The sequence below is a fragment of the Saccostrea echinata genome, unplaced genomic scaffold, assembly GCF_033153115.1.
Source record: "Saccostrea echinata isolate AGI-Se365-2 ecotype Australia unplaced genomic scaffold, CSIRO_AGI_Sech_v1 ptg000014l, whole genome shotgun sequence".
Classification (NCBI taxonomy): Eukaryota; Metazoa; Mollusca; class Bivalvia; order Ostreida; family Ostreidae; genus Saccostrea; species Saccostrea echinata.
Genome location: NW_026889763.1, coordinates 3,936,781 through 3,957,034, shown reverse-complemented (window position 1 = coordinate 3,957,034; position 20,254 = coordinate 3,936,781).

Genomic DNA, 20,254 nt, shown 5'->3' with positions numbered 1-20,254 from the left:
AAGGGGTGGGGGGGATTTTTCGCTATAAATTCAAAACAGCTCTTTTAAAAAAATTATAAAAAATTATCAAGATTATTTTTGTAACCAATTACATGAAAAAAAGTATTTTTCCAAAATTAAACGATAGATTTTTTCGTAAAAAAATTATTAAAATTGAAAAGTACGCATTTTTCAAGGCTTAAATGAACCATAGTTTTTCAGTTTAAGTTCTTCAAAAAAATATTTTGGCGATGTGTACCTCTACTAAAATACTTTATTTGTGTGGTTAGTGGTTAAATAAATGGGACGATGAAATTTGACAGCCAGATTAGCTGGACTTTTTTGAAAATCAAGGATTTTATAGCTAGCCGATTGAAAATTTATTCTCCGCATGAACAACCAAAGGGGGGTAACTTTTGGAATTTCCTGTCCAAATACGACTCGAACGATTTTGTCCAAAATGTGCATTGTATATATAGTCATGCATGAAATGTACAAAAATAGCGAAAATTAAACGACAGGAATTTTTTTGGTGGTGGGTGTGTTGTACGTCGTTAATATACAAAATAAATATGGTAAATATATTCAATTAGAACGATATTGAAATATTAACTTAAAATACGGCAATGTACGGATACTTCAAGTGCGGCAACATTTTGTTGTTATGTCAAGGCGACAAATCATTGATAGAGATAATTATTCAAGTCGATTGAATAACCACCTGCAATAATTACGAAAATACTCATTTCTAACATATTTTTCAGTTACTATCGAAAAACATGTAAGAGCTAGTTCTGGGAATTATGGATAACATTATGGATTAAATATCTACCGAGTGGCATACATTGATAGTGTGGTTAAAAAAATATTTATTTAATTTGTAATACACGAAAAAAAAAAAAAAAAAAAAAAAAAAAAAAAAAGTTTTGGTAGAACTGAAAGGAAATAAGCTTTTCTTCTTTACATATAGTCATAGTTTATGGTTAGAGAGGAAAAAATTGCTTTTCTACAACTGTAACTATATATGTTTGTCGTTCGATATAATTAAGACCCCCCTCCACATTTCTTTTTTAATCAGCCATGCACTTACGCAATATTTGTAGTTTATATTTAATTAACATTAAACAAGAAATCAATGAGTTTTTGACATAAAAATGTCAGTTTCAAATCATGTATCTATCTAAGAATTTTCTTTGGGAATTGTAATTATAATTCAAAATACGCGTGTCTGCAGTGGTATGATATTGGCATAAAGTGTGTATTAAATTCATGCATCTTAATCATAAAAGTGTTTTTGTCCAATGCATTTTCTTTCTTTTTTTTAAAAATAAATAATGGATTCTGATCGAGAAATGATCAGGAAAATGTTTAAAACTTCTTGGAAGTACTAAGACTTCATCTTCGGCGTGACGAAACTTACATAGCAACACTGTGTCATATGATTTTGATTGACAGGACAAGCACGTGGACTTCCAGTGAATATAAAGCAGAAAAAAATAATAAAAAAAGCCAATGACTGCCATACAAACGGATTTGTTAAAAAAGAATGGTTGAATAACTCCTAACTGCCTGATCTATAAAACATATACAACTTAGGAATTTTTGTTTGATACAGTGCATGCATTGTGGGAAGGGGGAATCTCTCTCTCTCTCTCTCTCTCTCTCTCTCTCTCTCTCTAATTTGTCTGTTTATTAAAACCTATGACAGCATCATACTTAAATATAAAATTCTGAAATGTAAATCTATTACAATTAATATAAATGCCTCTTCGTATCATCTTGTCCGAATATAATTTGGGGGGGGGGGGGGGGCTGAAGATAGTAGTCTCCTTAATAAATAATAAATAAAAATATTTTCACATAAGTATATAATATTGCATGATAATATTAGAACACATATATATTTAAGCGACACATTAACAGACCTAATTGTGGCATTTTTCTATCATTTCACACGGAATCGCCTTTGTACGGAAAAACTTGTATGTTTATAATTCATTCCATAAATCGGTCATTTTATTTTCTAAAACCTACAACATTTGTAATGGTTTTAGAGACCAAATAAGAATAACCATATCTATTTTACAGAATATTTTTCGCTATTTTAATTACAGAGTTCGATATGATTGCAATGTTTTTAACAGCGATTGCTTTTCTGTGACTAAACAGCTTAATTTCAACATAATAAATATGTGCAGAAAATACTGGAAGAAAGATAAATAATGTGCATGTATCCTTCTTAAGACAATGCTGGAACCTCTATTAATTAATTGATTTATTTAATCATTCATTCATTATTTATTTTTATATATTGATTCTGGAAGTGTTCAGAACAAAAAAAAAAAATTAATATGGTCTGGTAATGTCGGCACAATTTATTTATTCATGAGATTTATTTATTCATTTATTTATAATAGAATACAAACAACACAAGGAAAAGATAAAGATATTACGAATAAATCATTCATCTTGCGTTCATCGTTCACTTTGCACTCGCCTTTGCGCTCCGTTTGCATTCTGCATTCGTTCACCGTTCTCCGTTTATCAACCCTTCACCAATGCGTTCAGCGTTCACTCACCATTCGTTCAGCGTTCATTCACCGTTCGCTCACCGTTCACGTGGGAAAGTAAAACGTTTCAGGGATTGTAACACCAGTACCAATGCTTAACCTCTGTTTAATATCATTATTTATTTATGCTTTTCAAAATATTATGCTAGGCTGTAAAGTCATATTTTATGATTATAAACAAAAAATCAAACACATATGGTGAAAGAACAAACTGTTGGACTTCCAGTGGGTTCTAATTGTGCCCTGTTTTAACCAGTCCTATTTTAACCTTCTTATGAAGCAGGATTTATTTTAAAAACAAAACTTCTACATGAAATGAATGACATGAGAAGTCTCTTGCTATGACCTTCAATTCGACATTAAGATATATCGAAGACCTTTTAATAATTTACAATATTTATTTTCATCCTTACGTTGAATATATTCCTCTGATCTCGAAATAAAAGACATCATAGCGTCTGACACATCTGTTTCATATTTGAATGTTTTACTAGAAAAAAAGACTGTGATGGCTGACTAACTATGCTTTATGAATATTGTATTACCTACATATGGAGTTTATGTCCCCCAGTTCATTCGATACGCAAAAGCTTTCTACTTACGAACAATTTCTAAAAGGAGGGACAAACTTTTGACATAGCCTTTTTACGGAGCTTTAACGTAAACGCCTAAGTCTTAGTATTGGTAAGTCTATATCTACGGAGGCTGGTATACATGAAGAACACGGTATGAGAATTTTTTTTCTATTTATTTTTGAGGACTAACTAAAATTCGTGAATACGAAATAAAAATCTTGTGAACTCAAAAAGTTATTCTTGGGAATAAAGTTTAACAGTGTATACATTGTGCATGTAAAGTAAATATGAAAAGGTTTCCGAAATGTCTTTCCAATTTTGTGCATTTTACTACACAAATTGGTCAATTAACCGTCATAAAATGCGTTTATAAAAACAACCCTTACCCAAATTTCATAAAATGATTGATATCAAGATTTTCAACATGTTGTGTAAATACGGGATGCAGCACCCGACCCCACCCCGTACCCCCACTCACACGCATCCTCCTTCTCCCACACATACACACTATAGGTTGAACATACGACAAATTATACTTGTAAAATGTTACTCTCCAAACCAGGATATTCAAAAGACGGATCAGACCAGGGATTCAACTCTAGTCCCTTGAACTTTTAAGTGCTCTAGCAGCTGAGCTATCTTTGCAACGGCAAACAATACTGCCGTATTCCTCTCCCCTTGAAATAAGTCTTCAGACCGATTTTAATCTTAAATGAAGTGTATATCATATAAGAGCCACATGGAAACGAATTCGCCCAAATCACATAATTATGACTTTGTGTACTTGATTTACATATTATATGTTAGATATGATTCTCACAAATTAATGATTTATATATCATTTTTGTATGATTCTGTAGAACGACTACAATATCTTCACTATGTAACATTTTAGATCTCTGTCCGGAAACAAGATATCCACAATAGAAATCAATTCCTTTTCTGGTTTGTCAAATTTAGAAACACTGTGAGTATATGTTTTAGAGTTCCCATTTCATCATACTGTCTCTTCTGTGTATCAATTTGGCATTTGTTTTATTTGAGCGCTTTTAAGATTTTACTTTGATGTTTCATTTCATATAATTAGAATAATCAGGACTCTAATTGGCCACTAATAAGTTTCCATGATGCCAAAAATTTTTAATTCGCACTTAAAATTTTGCCTTAATGCCCAAAATGTCAATCATTTTAAATAAACTTGACAAAAAACCATTTCTGGAACTATAAGTACATTGTTTGATGATTGGTTTGACTGATTTTTATTAGATCTATTCTGTGTTTGCAATTTCTAATCTACGTAAACAAAAGTAAACCGATCTAAAAACCTAAAAGTTTTCTTCCTCTTGTTGGTCAGTAAGTTGTGTTCATGCAATTTTAAAGAAATAAAGAAGAAAGGGGGGGGGGGTGTGGAAAATCTCAGTTGAATAAATGTTATAATTAAATAAAAAAAGTAAAAGAACTAACTTTTTGGCAAATGAAAGTACCTTTTCTTTTGTACATATGTTACATCGATTCGTATATGGAATCAGATGTAATATTATAATGATGATTTTTAGAACTCAATTTATAGAGTCTGTGCCTTTTGGAAATTCGCCTAGCACCTAATAATTTGCATTGACATCTAATTTGTTTTATTCAAGAATTTATCCAGGAATTGCCTTATTTTTGGAGGTCTTTTGAATTCTGATACCGTATAGCGGGTTTCTTTAGGGATGTAAAATTTGGCGTTTTGCTTGCTCAAAGGTATGCTAATAATTTTGGCGCAATTTGTTTTGGCAGACACAGAGTTCCATGGCATTGCAAAAGGGAGAAAAATCATATGCTAGATGAATTTTCAATACGTTTAATATACGTAAGAGTTTTAGTAAAAACCAATACCATATGAAAGATGGTATATAACAACTGACTGATCAAAGTTATTTTTCTTGTATTCCGTACTTATACACAATGGTTCAAATTTAACGATCTAACACCCCGCTAAAATTCCCGCTATACGGTATTTCTCAATTACATGTACTCATCTGTTCGAAAACAGGCAGTAGTTTAAGTAGAAAGCAACTGGAGTTATCTATGGTGATCTTCTAGTTTATTTTTTAATATAATTGCTTTTGATTCTTCTTTAAAAGAAATGTACAGTGAAAGGAAAATTGAAAAAAAAGGATTGAAAAGTAGAATGCTTATTTGACAATAAAACTCTTTACAAGCTTTACACAGGTAGTTATAATGAAGAAATAATTCCAACTAAGTCTCCTTTAAAATTCTACGGTGGGTGGCATGACCTGATATGTGAATTTTTTTTCAACAATTCCTGGCCACAAAATTAAAAATTGTGTCCACAGACTTAAATTTCGTGGCCACGAAATAATTTGTGGCCATGAAATAAGTACTTGATGTGTTTTGTCCACATAATGTAAGTATAGATGGTCTGTTCTCGCTAACTCTGCGTTCAGATAATACACTGATGTAGACAACAAATATTTCATAAAGTTATTAATAAATCTTTAAAACAGTAAATGCTTTGTTACAGACTGAAGTTCTAATAAATGGCACACTGTATTGATAATTGATTCCCACTGATGTTTGCACATTTAATACTAAGAAAAGTATTCTTCACCTTATAAAATTAATGTCTTTGTTTCATCATTATGTACGAGTTAGGCCATAAACTTCTATAGTTTGAAATGTAATTTATATAGGTTTTACATGTGATTCATAGTACAAGTATTATGATAGATACATCATGAAATACCGTGAGTTTGTGTCAAATGATTAACTGAAATATTGAATTCTTATAACATGTCTTCAGGTTACGTAGTTCTCATGTATGAAATGTGTATTGAACTAATGCAGATATAGGCATGTTTATAACGATTAATGTTTAGAACAAAACAGTTTTGTTTACATTTGTTAAAGAGCTGTGAAAAATGTCTAGTATAATTGAATGCATTACACTTTTATCAGGTTAGTAAATGTTCATATAACCCAAAACGTTTTTTGCCTGAGTAGAATTTAAGAGTTCTAAATGTTAGCAAGTACATGTTGTTCGTTAAATGCACTAAAGAACACATCTTTGCTGTTGGAATTTCTTAACGGTTTATGACTATCTGATTGCAGTAAAACGCAATAGTTGGAGAGGCATTCTGAACCCGTTCTGAACCCATACCATGATAACTATACATTCACAACGTATACTTGAAAAAGAGGATGGGTAAACAAGGCGTGCAGAATGTCTATAGCTTCAGATTTTAAAAAAATCATATTCAATTTGTGAATTAAGTACTTAAACTAAATTTCTCATTATTGAAATTCATGAAATTATGATCAACAAAACTTTTCCGAGGAAAAAAGATCTCGGAAAAAAATTATTCTTTTTTTTAAAAATAATATGGTATTTGTGGGATTCGAACCCCCTAATAATAAAAATCCGGAGTATCATACTGCTTTGAGACTAACACGCTAACCACTACGCTACACAGCTCCTGATGAATACTGGCATTTAAATCATGTTTGTGATATGACCCTTGACTTAATGGACTTTAAGTATTTCTCGGAAAGATGCGAATGTTTTGTCATAAGAGTGTACTTTTAAGGTGTAGTGGGTCTTTCCTCCATGTTTTTGTGAACTAAAAATGTTTTTTTATGAAAATTTTTAGGATTAACTTTCAAAAAAATGGAGCGATGACCCACTCATATCGAAAAATTTTGTTTAAGTATGAGAAAATGATCCTTTTTGTCCTCTTTAATGTGTGTTTGCTATTTGATAGGCAAAATAATTTCAGTCTTTGTGAGATTTTTGTAAATTTTAAAGAGTTGACATAAAGTATACTTTAATGTCAGACGAAATATCAAAGAAAATTTTGATATAATTGAGATTTTTCACTTCATGTTTGTCGACTTATAGGCACTTCGCCCGCCTTGTTCATCCCTCTTCTTGTGGGCACGAATTTTTATTCGTTCCCAGGATTTTTTTTATTCTGTGGCCACGAATGGCCACGAATTCATAAAACAAACATTATCATATCATGTCTAAAACAGGCAACCGTAAAAATTTATTTATATCATCAACGCAACTTTAAAGTAGTGGTATCGAAAAGTGCCAAGACAGCGAAAGGAGAAAAGTCACATGAATTTTGAATACAAGATGGGCCTTTCTTCCATGAATTACTTATTTCCGTATATGTTTCAATGATTTTTATTGTATGTGCAAGATGCAGTAGATAAGACTCATCCTTAATTTTTTTTTTGTTGTTCAAGGCGCATTTTCCTATTTATTCTGATGATTCACTATTACTTGTATATAACGTCTGTCTCCTGTGCGATTGTGTACGCAAGAGCATGTTCTTGGTACGATCATCTTGTTTGCAAATACAACCTATTGCTCTGTGTTTTCAACCAAATGTTAGTCCTTATTTTTATATTAAGTCTAACTATGGATCTATTTATTCACCTGATCAATAACGCGAGCTCACGGTGGGTGTTTCCAGTCGATAGGGGATTTTTTTCGTGAGATAAAAACATAAATGAAGATGTCTGTCTTCTGTGAGCACGTTTAAACTACCGTCAAGTAATAAATGATTAGAGAACAATACTTTTTTTAATTTGCTAAAGTTAGAGCGTATGAAAATATTTTTCTAACAGACTGCAATAACAATTTTTTTTCAGGCTTGAAAAATATTTGATCTCAGTTATACAGCATATCGGAAAAATGTCGTAACAGGCTGATTTTGAGTTACTTCTGTGAATTCTTAGCACATTTAAAGTTATTTATTCAAAGAACATAAAATACTATTTATTTTACGAAAACCTTTTATTTTATTTATTTATTTTTAATTTTTATTATTTTTCAAAATAAATTTTGAAATGTTTCAAAAACATTTTAATTATCATCTATAATTTATGAAATCCTGAGTTTTTAAGAACATTAAAGCAAGTTAATAAAATTCATGTAACATCCGAAAAATAACGTAATTTTTCACACTTAATTTGATTTTAAATCAGCAAAAAGGTTTTCCTTACTGTAATTAGTATATTATAATTATTTTTCATTTTAAACAAAAGATGACCAATGCGTAAAGTCGCCCGCGTGGAGCAGTGGTTAGAGCGTCTGCTCTAGAGTCGCGAAGTAAGGAGTTGATCCTTACGTCGCAGGTTCGAATCCCACTGTGGGACGTGGAGACCGATCCTTCGGATGAGACCGTATAAACCGAGGTCCCGTGTCGCAGTAGGTATTGGCACGAAAAAGATCCCTCATCGCTCAATGGCCGTTAGTGCCGAATATAGGACAAAATTTGCAGCTCTCCACGGGCTAGTGGTGGCTAATATGAGTGAAAAATTCTCGAGAGGGACGTTAAACGACATACAAACAAACAAACAAAACCAATGCGTAAATACAAAGTTAAGAATAGCAACGTCATTGAACGTCTTGGAGCAACGAGTTGTTATAAAATTATTTGCAGCTTGCAGGAAGATGAGAGAAAATTGCTGAAAGGAATTGCCTATACTTAAATGGGACCAATGTGTAGTAACAACATTTTAAGGATGGAAGGAGTGACATTTTCTTATGATTGTATACCCCGACTATCACCTGCACATTTCTCCTGTGTATTTTGCATTATTCCCATTCTTGAACGAAAAAAAAGGATTCTATGATCTTCCTGATATCGCCAAAAAAGATACTTAAAAAAATAAAAATAAAATAACGTCTTGAAATAGTTATACATATTAATACATATTTCAATTGGGAGAAAGACATGAGCAGTTCTTAGAACTGAAGATATTTAAAACTGAAAACGATTGACGGGGTTTCAGTAAGGTTGTCACGTTACCAAAGGTCAAAAAACAAGTGGTTGCTCTATACGACTGCAACGTAATTTTTTTTTTATATTTTCAAAATATTTGTAAATGGACCTGATCTTGGGTGTACCTATCATTAAAAGATAGTAATTTAAACAAGCATACGTCATTCTTCAAAATACTCAGTAAATTTCCCGTAAAGGTGTAAAGGCCGCAAACTTTTCTAACAACCCTCGTACGTAGTGCAACATAACAACGGCTTTAAGAAGAAAATTAAAATATCTCAGTCAAAATGAAAACAAATGATCACCTTGTTTAATTTTATAATAATAAATAGCTGTTTAGGAAATGAATTTTAAATCATGGTACATAACTCATTAACAACAATCTGAGAAATCATTTTCAGGAATCTACGAGAGAATCAGATATCCTCACAGTGTTCAATTTAAAGACACTGTAAGTATATCATGATATAGTAATGAGAGTCTTTTTGGACAGGATAATATATCATATTAAAAAAAGTATCGAATTGTAAAGCGCTAACCAATGGATTATATTAACTGAATGGAATTTCATGATTTTAAATACATAAGCTTGAAAAATAAATTTAATTTCCTGTTGTTTCGAAATAAGAAATTACATTTTTCTTCTGTAATATTTTTAATTGCCGGTAAAGAGAACATTCAGTTGAAAATCCTAATGTTCTTTCTTTTTTCTTTCTTTCTTTTTTTTGTTTTGTTTTTTGTTTATTGTATAAAACCAAATGTAAAAATTAAAGTCTACACAGAATTAACACCTACTTTGTAAAATATGAAGATAACGAACATTTATCTAGCAAAGTCCATTGAAACAATACAAGTTGGGAACAGAGCCCACACAGACCTCTAAAAACATGAGAGGTAGGATCAGGTGTCATTAAGAAGAAAGCATCCCCTGTCGACCGGTCACATCCGCCGTGTGCTTCTTGTCATAGCCGGACAAACTCAAAAATCCGTAGACAATTCAGTGTGAAAATACTTGTCTAACAATATGTATGAAAAATTCAGTCAACATTCAATTTAACGACAGAATGTATTTGTTGTCGTGGTCATTGTTGCGACCATGGAATTTGTGAAATGTTGACTTTAAAACGAGGCAGTCTATTTTACGAAAAGATCAAGATGAACAGAAGTGGAAAATATACAGACCAAATATCAAAACATTTGTTAGGACTAAAAATAAGAACTAGAAATATGTATTTTTTTTCCTTTTTATTGCCCCTTAATAAGACGTAAAAACAAAGTACAAAATACACTCCTTGGAGTTGAACCTTTCAAACATTAAAGAAATCAATACGCAAGTTTCGAGATTGTAGCTCTCAAACGATAAAGGCGCAAATAGTATCCGTATCAGCATGGAAGTGGTACAGGTTGTCCAAGTAGAAAAAAGTTCATAAATAAATGAACGATGACAAGGGCTTTAAAAAATTCATTTAATGTTATAGATAGATTATAAGCTCAAGCAGTGATGATTTTATTGAGCTCTACTATACATCTTTTACAAAATCTACTTTCAATTAGGATAATTGATAATAAAAGAACCGTCATAGTTTTTATCAGATTTTCCCCATAGTGGATGTTGTAAATTCTACTTCTTTAAAACTATGTATGATAATTTTTTAGTTTTTTTTTAATTTAAAACATCATTCGATTTCAACAATTAAGAAACAAAAATTTACAATATTAAGTATTTTCCACAAGAGGAATAAAAATTTTAAATTCTGTCTCAACTTCCACTCCGAAAAAATCCATGACAGCTAAACGCTTAAGCTGGAGATAAGGATAATACAGGCAACATAATCAGAGCAAAAGAGTATTTTTTTTTTTTTTTTGGTTTAAAAGCAGTTTCACCAATATCTTCGATTTGTTGCACGTTTGGCAGATTTTTTACAAATGCATTTTACATCTAGATTGAATAAGCATGTAAAAGTATTCATCACAGATTTAGCGAATTGACAGAAAGAAAAAAGAGCAAGTTCTTCGGCAATTTATTAGAATCTGATACGAATATTGGATCATGATATAATATCATAGATATTTTTTGTTTCTAAATCTTTTTTTGTGCAACGAATTGGAAATTTTAAAATAATTTTGATTTTTATGAGTACACAGTTAAATTGTAATATTTAATATAATCACAATTTAATTATTTAGCAAACAACTTAAACGTAATTAAACAACTAGCCATTACTGGTTCAGCGTATTAATTTCTACCTGAATATTCTTACCATATTGAGAATAACAGAATGACATTTAAAGACATGAATTATTTTATAATATTGTAAAGAAATCGATAGTTATATACCAATGGAAAAGTGAACAGTTATTGAATGACAACTGAAATATAACTGAAAGGCGATAAAAGACGACGAAAAGGGCTTGAAAAGATGACTGAAAGATAAAAAGATGTCTGAACTGTGACTGAAATGTGTCTGATGTGCTTACAAGGTTACTGAAAGGTCACCGAAATGTACCTGCCATTCAATGACTAAATGGCCACTGAAAAGTCATTGAATGCCGTTTTTCAGTTTTAACTGAAAGATCCAATTTCTTCCTGTGCAATCGATTTGTAACCAATCAATAACCTTTTATTTATTAATGATTCAGCAATCTTTCAGTAACCATATGCTTCCATAATTACTTTACAGGAACATTTCAATAACCATGGATTTATTTTACATTGCCCATTCAGCCCTTTTAATGAAATTCAGTCACCTTTCAGCAATCTGTCATTGAATGTTCGGTCACCTTTTTGCAATCATATGCTTAACACTATTTTGATATATGAATCCATTTCATTTTACTCCATCACTTTCACAAAAAAAAAAAAAAAAAAAAAAAAAAAAAAAAAAAAAAAAAAAAAAAAAAAAAAAATTGTGTCCTCACAATTGTGGAATATGATAAAATACCCAATATGTGATATCCACTGAAAATAAGCGTAAACGTGATACTGTGACTTTAATTAATATATTATTTCCCAAATAAACCAATTCAATATGCCAATTTTATGCAAAATGTTTTTTCTTTAAGTGTTTTCACAAAAAATCATTATTTTTTCAAGCACATATGATTGGCATATTCTTGAATTTAAATTGATTATTACGAAAAATGATGGTAGTAATTAAAAATTATAGCAGGGTCTGAAAATAATCAAATTTAATATATAAATATGTTCGTTTCCTCAAATTAAAATTATTTATAGTTCTTATTTAACCATACCGGTAGACTGATTGATTGATTGTGTGTTGTTTAACGTCCCATTATCCCATTAGAGGGCTTCAAATTTAGACCTATATTCGGCACTCAGGGCCATTGAGCACTGAAGGTTCTTTATTATGCAAACGCCTACCGTGACACGGGACCTTGGTTTTTAAGTTCTCATCCAAAAGACCTGTGACTCTCACTTCTAGTGCCGGGCGCTTGGCGAAGGAACAGTCACTACCCCTGTTTACGTCTCAGATTTGACGCGGCGCGGCGAACGAAAATCGGACCTGGGCCTCCCTATTCCATACCAGCAGACAATGAGCTGATTGTTTTTGTGTAGTTTTTTTAATACCACTAGGCAATGAGCTAATTATTTACTGGTAGTTAGTTTCCGAATACCAGTAGGCAATGACCTAATTGTTTGCTGTGTAGTATTTTAATACTTTCGATATACCAGTAAACAATGAACTGATTGTTTGCTGTGTAGTTTCCCCGTCACCAAAAGCTATGGCGTAAAAGGGATATCAGAATGATGTAAAAAAAAAAGTGAAAAAGAAGGACAACAAAAAATGGAATATAAATTGAAGAAGAATTAGATGTGTAAAATAATTTTCATATGATTATTGTAAGCTGAAACTTTCGGGATAGAATTTTAGAAAAAAATTAACTTCTATGCCGTCATGTTTCTTTGTTTAAGGACATAAATAATAGTGTCTCTTTTCAGGAGGAATTCTTTGAAATATATTAAGAAATAGATAAATGAAAGAAAAAATGAATAAACATCCGTCTAAAACTCTATTTCGAGGTAACGAGAAGATAATTCAGGTTTAGTTTGGAAAGGAGGATCTTTAAAAAAGCTGAAATGACATGCTTTATATTTCAGAGGTTTAATGGGTACATGTACTTGTGCATTCTATATTTCATACCGAAAAAGGCTGTGTGTGGTGGGGGGTATTATATGAAGATAACGAACAGTATTCAAGCTAAACAGTACAAAACGGGAACATAATAGATTCTCAATCAACATGGATATTTATTATTATAGCGTAACGAGAATGGAATTTTTTCATTTGCTTTTAAATAATTTTGAATATAATTTTTTAACCTTACATCTAAGAAATAATAATTTTAGCATTAATATTTATTAAACTTCAGATCAAGATATAGCCATAATAAACACGTAAGAATAATGCCTTGACAGGCACATATTTTGGCACATAAATCTGTATGTATGTTAAAAATTTGTTAATAATCTCTGCTACGTTGTATTTATTTCTCTGCTTACATTTATTTTGAAGGTTTTAGAATTCTATTATGAAAACAAATAACATCCTGCACTGTTGTGTTCAGTGAAAGTGTAGAAAAATATGTACTCATCATTTGTATTTATAACTTGTCTAAGACTCGCAAACATATATGAATACCGACAAAACGAAATACATGTATTTTTTATTTGGATGTTGAATATTTCTTCAAATTTCTTTTCTTCTTTCTTTCCATTTCAACACCGGTATAATTTGTACAAATATACATTGATTAAATATGAAAACATCTTTCTTCTGTTTGTTGTTCAGATTTGAATAATGTTTTATGGGCCCATGGGAACCGGAAGGCCGGAGGGGGGGGGGAGCACGCGGATCCCCCAGTAATTCTGCAAGCATATATTATACATTAGAAACCAAACACCAAATTAATTTGATTTACAATAATTAGTGTGCCCTCTCAAAAAGGTCTTGTGAACGTTTTTATTTTTATAATTATTGTTATTATTTTGCTTGTCAAGAAATTTTTGACAAAAATGGAAGAAACTTTAAAACAAGTATATATTAGCTATCCAGTGTATATGGCAAACAAAAGTGGAAATGCAAGCAATCCTAACCTAAACTGCAAATAAAATTTCCATGAAATCCCAGCAAACGCAAAGGAATGGAGCCAATGAAAAAAACTTAATCAGATATCCATGATATCCAAGCACTTGATCCGTGTGCTTGGATACATGTACAAGCACCATCTTTGATTTTCTGATTCTCTCCTTTATCAAAGGAATGGCACAATGGTGCACATTGAAGTGGTAAAATTTTCCTTTTGAATGAAATATTTTGAGCTCGATCGTCGTAAATTTTCTTACATGCTTCATTCAAATACCCGTAGAACAGGTGATGTATAATTATAATAGCCAATCAGATTAGCAGTCTAAATAAACACCGGGAAAACACGTTTTCGATCGATATACGTGTTGTGATAACTTTAATTTACATGACAAATGCATACATGTAATATGTACATATTCGTTGCAATACGTTCGTTTTACAGAAACGGGGAGTTTCTCACTCTCTCTCTCTCTCCAAACTTTATAAAATCACCATTTCAACAAAACTCGCGTCGCTAGTCTCAGAGAGTAGGGGTCTTAAAGCTTTGCGACGAAAGTTGCTTTTTCAATTCTAAAGAAATGGGCGTGTCATTACGTAACCCTTGACTATCGATAAGAAAGACTCAAGCATTCCATTCAAACGAAAAAAAAACCCACTTAAATGCGCATCATTGTAAATTTTGTCCAAAAAAGAAACTTTAAATTTATTCAAGGAAATATGTAATTCCCTGAGTTGTCCATGCAAATATCCAGTTGTTATGAACAACTCCGAACAAAAACAATTTAACCTACTTTCTTCTAAAGTACAACTATTTAATTTATCAGAAGGAAGAACTTATTCGTCCATACAAATATTTTGTTCTTCCGAACGAAGAACAAACTTGTCAGAACTATTATTTTATTTGTCAGAACATACTCCTAATTCGTTCGAACAATGAATTATTTTATCTGGGCTTCATGGCTCTTTACTATTGCAATATATTCTGAATTTATAAATTTTAGAGTTATGGCCTTCGTGGATTTTTTGTAAATTTGTTTAAGTTATGAAGATTCTGAAATTATAAAATGTATAATCTTGCAACATTAAATAATGGAAAACAGGTTTTATTTGCTACATGTAACATTGTCATCTTTATGACCCAGAGATTTTTGAAATGTTGAATTTGATTGAGACTGTTGAATATCAACTTAGTTGTCAGTATTTTGCCTCTGTTTAAAAGTTGATATCGTACTCATAGCATACGCTAGCGTACCGAATTCTATAGGAGAATGAACACGATATGTATGCGATAGTAGAAAATTACTACATAAATACATGTAAGAAGTTGGCGATGGATAAGCTGAATTAAAAGTCATCCCGTTTTTCATTTAGTTTAGTTGTTAATTAGCCATAAACGTCTATAATCAGTAAAATCAATACATGTAGGTCTAATAGATAGAAACACATCTCATGCTGTTGATTATACAAAGATTGACCAGGGCTGAGGGCAACATTGATTATGTCAATCCCAAAGGATTAAAGATTGGAGTGGAGGTCAACATTTTCGTCCCTATGGAAACGAACAATATCAATGCTGCCCGAGAAAAAGCAAGAAAATCAAGAAAATAGTATTTTCTTTTCATTCATAACAATCTTGCTAAAACTTGTTTAATACTGGCATTTATAGTGCTAGAAAATTTTGCCATGATTGCGTTATTTAAATGTTTTTATTGTGACGTCATGTTTTTAGGGAGTCACGTTTTTATTACCTCACAAATTAATTCAATCTGCAATCAGAATCAAAGTGAATAAAGATATGGAAAGAAATCTCTTAGCAATAGTTAAGATTAGATGACTGGCAATATTTTTCGGTAGAGCTTATATAATTTATCTTGACTGTTTTTCCAGAAATTGTCGGGACTATTCTTTACTAAATATAACATTACGTGTTCGTCCAGTGTTCGTCAGTAAAACACGAGAGAATTAAACGTTTAGACCCAAACCTTGACACCAATCACTTCTTTTAAGTTTCTGTCACTCTGTTGGTATGGGGGTCAATTTTCAATGGGGGTCAATTTTCAATTGGGATCAATTTCTTATTGGTTGCACATGTAGAAAACTGAACTCTAGGGGTTTTTTTTCCTACAAAAATTAATTTTTTTCTACGGCGTGTGAGGTCATTTTTTCGACGTTGAAAAATGATCCCCGGTCTTTTTTTCTACGTGGGTCATTATTCGTCTTTACACCGGTTATACCTGTGCAACCTATAGGAAAATGACCCCGTTGAAAAATGACCCCAATCCCAACAGAATGATACAACACTTAAAAGAGATAATTGATGACAAGGTAAGGGTCTCAACGCTTAATTTTCTTGCGTTTTTCTGACGAACACTGGACGAACACGAAAGTAAAATTTAATATAACAACATTAAATGTGTGTAGATCCATTATACCTTTATCTATTTGGATATTTTACTAGAGAAAGACACAATTGGCAATCCGAAAACAAAACTTTATGATAAACGTTATGACCTCAACTTTTCTATCGTCAACTTCCCTTACTTATGTTACAATATACCATCATCACCTCCATGTGGAATTTATGTCTCTCAGTTGATTCGAGCATGTTCTACGTACAATCAATTTCTAAAACGAGGCATGCTATTGACAAATAATTTGATGATTCAAGGTTATCAACAGTCAAGATTTAAGGTTAACAACTCGCAAATTCTATGGTCGATGCAATGACCTGGTTAGCAATTACTATCTCTCTATCGTTAAGTCAAATGTTGACAGACGTTTTTCTTACATTTTTTACCCTAAATTTTATGATTTTTTCCGTTGATCATCAAAAGGAGCACACAGCGAGTGTGAGCGATCGACGGGGGAAGCTTACTCCTACATGGCACCTGATCCTACTTCTTATAGATTTGGAGGTCCGTATTTGCTCTGCTCCCATATTATGTTTCAATGAAGTTTTGAGCTTGATTACTGTTCGTTATCTTCATATCTCACCTATCGTGTTTTTAGCACAAAATAAAAATCACACAATAGAAACATCACAGTGGCATTGGGTTAAAAACTGTTATCTTAATCTTTCTTCATCATCCGTTTCGTACTTGAATATTTTACTGATTAAAGACGCTTATGGCCAACTAACATCTAAACTATATGACAAACGGGAGGATTGACTTTTCACTCGCCAACTCCTCACATGTATTTATGTAGTAATTTTCCACTGTCGCCTGTATATGGTATTTAAGTGTCCCTACTTGTTCGGTAGGCTTATCATGCTCTAAGTACGATCAACTTATAAACAGAGGCATGATACTGACAAATAAGTTGACGTAAAAGGGTTTTCAACAGTTTCAATCTACGTCAGCATTTCGAAAATTCCTTGGATATTATAAATACTTTGTTAGCAAATACATTTATTTTTTCCATTATTTATTTATTTTTTAAGGTTATACATTTTGTAATTTTAGAATCTTAATGACAAATTTATAAAGATCCATGAAGGCCGTTGAAGCCCCCCCCCCCCTCCCCCCCACACAAAAAACAAAAAACAAACAAACAAGCAAACCATAATATAATTCTTCGGACGAATTTGATATTTGTTGTGACAAATATGATAATCGTTCTGACAAGTTTGTTCTTCGTTAGGACAAAAAAATAATTGTGTTGACAAATAAGTCTTTCTTTCGGACAATATAAATCCACTTAGAAGAAAGTAGATTAAATTGTTTTGTTCGGAGGAACTGAATATTTACTCGGACAACATTTATTTTCGAACAGATGTGATGTTTCTTCTTTATAAAAGATTTATCATCCCTCTGATAAAGGAGATTATCCAGAAAATCAAAGTTGATACATGTATAAAACACATGGATTAGTTGAACTCTAGGGAGAAGATAAGGATATATGTATTATTGACTGCATTCTTTTGGGGTTTCTGTAGATTGATGGAAGTTTTATTTGCAGTTTAGGTTAAATTTGCTTGCATCTCCACTTTTGTTTGCCATATGCAATGGGTAGCTAATTAATGCTTGTTCTTCCGTTGTAATGAAAATGTACCAAAAGTCTCTAAAACATCACACAATTCTTCTTATTCAAATTGTAAGATAGTTTTGCTTTATGTCCAAAAATTACATATATATATATACACTGTTAAAATGATTGACTTAAAAATGCATGCACTTAAACAGAATTTGATTAATCGATAGATAGACATTATAATCAATTCTTCTCTCTCTCTCTCTCCGGAATATGTAAGAGGAATATATAAAAAAAAAATCTTCTTAAAAAAACGATACATTTGTCAAATCAAAATGGAAGCTTGTCTACAGATGTGTGTAGATTGAGATCGATTTATACATGTATTGTCAATTTATTGTAAAATACAGATAATTTTATTCGAAAGATTTAATGAGACCAACGTATCCCTGTATCCTCATTTTACGTACATCCCAGGTGAGCATTTTTGTCCATGGGCCTTTTGATTAATAATTCTTAAGCTTTTCAACCAAAAAGAGAAAAAACATGTTTTACCCTACCAAAATCTAATAAGGGTCATTATTCTACGGGGGTCATTTTTCGACGTGGAAAAAAATTTTCGACCCCTGGACATTATTCTACGGGAGTTATTATTCGTCTTTACACCGCCGTAAGGTAGGGTGGTACATTAAAATTAAATTTTTGATGGTCTTGTCACTCCACTTTTTTATTTAATTTAATTAGCAAGTTTTGATAACAATCAATTGACATTCAACAAACACTTAATATCTGTACAAAACTCAGCGTGAAACAAACTTCCGTGTAGTCAATAATCACATTAATTAATTTAAATTTTATAAATTTTCGGAAATAACATATTATGTTTATTATTCATATACGTAAAACAGAAATTTTCTTTAAAAATGTTCATATAGTATTCTTTACACCCCTATTTTTATTATACCATTATGCGGCTGTCGATCTTTTTGAATATGGAACGTAAGCTTACACCAGAAGACACATAACTACACTGTTTTCTTTGTTTCTAGTAAATTAGTTTTTGTTACAGGGAACATTACCTCTGCATTTATGAAAATAGTTTTAAATGGAAAATAATACAAAAAAATCTTTCTCTATCATAAAGTTTGTTTTTTAAATCCGAATTTCGAATTAAATATCAACCTATCATATCATTATTTCCTTGACTGCTAATTGCTAATTTTACTTCAACTTGATGATGAATATCAGATATTTTGGTTATAGCGTATGAAAGTTCATAGATTTATCTCTTTTGTAATGACATTCATATACAACGGAATAGTATATAATCCCTGGGACGTTGGAACACGGTGTTGAATTAAAAAAAGTTCATTACTTCAGGATTGCAAGAACATCTGAAGTAGAGTGTTATGAGTCAGTTCTTGTTTCAGTCGTCCCATTATTTTCATTGTCCACTTCAGTTGTTCACAATATTGTCCTAAATTTCTGAAGGGATTTTCTTCTCTTGCTGGAGAAAACGAATAGGAATGAATAACCATTTAAAAAATTATTTTCCTCGCATATAGAAGTATGGCGAAAAAGCCAAAAAATCATATTTTTTGTTTTATAATTATTATTATTTACTATTCATTATTTTGTATTATTTTATGTACAATATCTATTAAAAAAACTTGATATAACCTCTACCCATATAATGGTTACAAGCAATTTGCGGGATGAGTCTGTGGTTAACGTAGTGATCTTTGATATGAGCGGCCTAAATTAAGAAAAGGGATGACATTTTTTAATCTCTCTTTCTCTCTCTCCCCCTCTCTCTCGATCAATCGAGAGAGAGAGAGAGAGAGAGAGAGAGAGAGAGAGAGAGAGAGAGATTTTTTCTCTGAATGATATAAATTTATCATATTTTTGAAATAAATTTCGTCCTCATATATATTTCAAAAAGCAAGAAGATGAAACATTTATTGATATACTGATTATTATTTAAATTGCCTGAAGAAAAAAATCTAAAAGATACAAAATCTTACTAAATATTTGTCGATCAAAGCAAATTTTACTTATTTTTTTTTTTAAAGTGGGGTGTATTTTTTTTCAGTATTCCAATTCAAGTAGTGTAGGGTTTGACAAATGTTCGTGTCATTTTAATATGTTTTGGGTTGTTGTTAGATTTGAAATTGCCATGTTACATTTATTTTTGATCACTTAAAGCGGGTATTACTACCGGGGATCAAGGATAAACAGCTATAATTTATGTT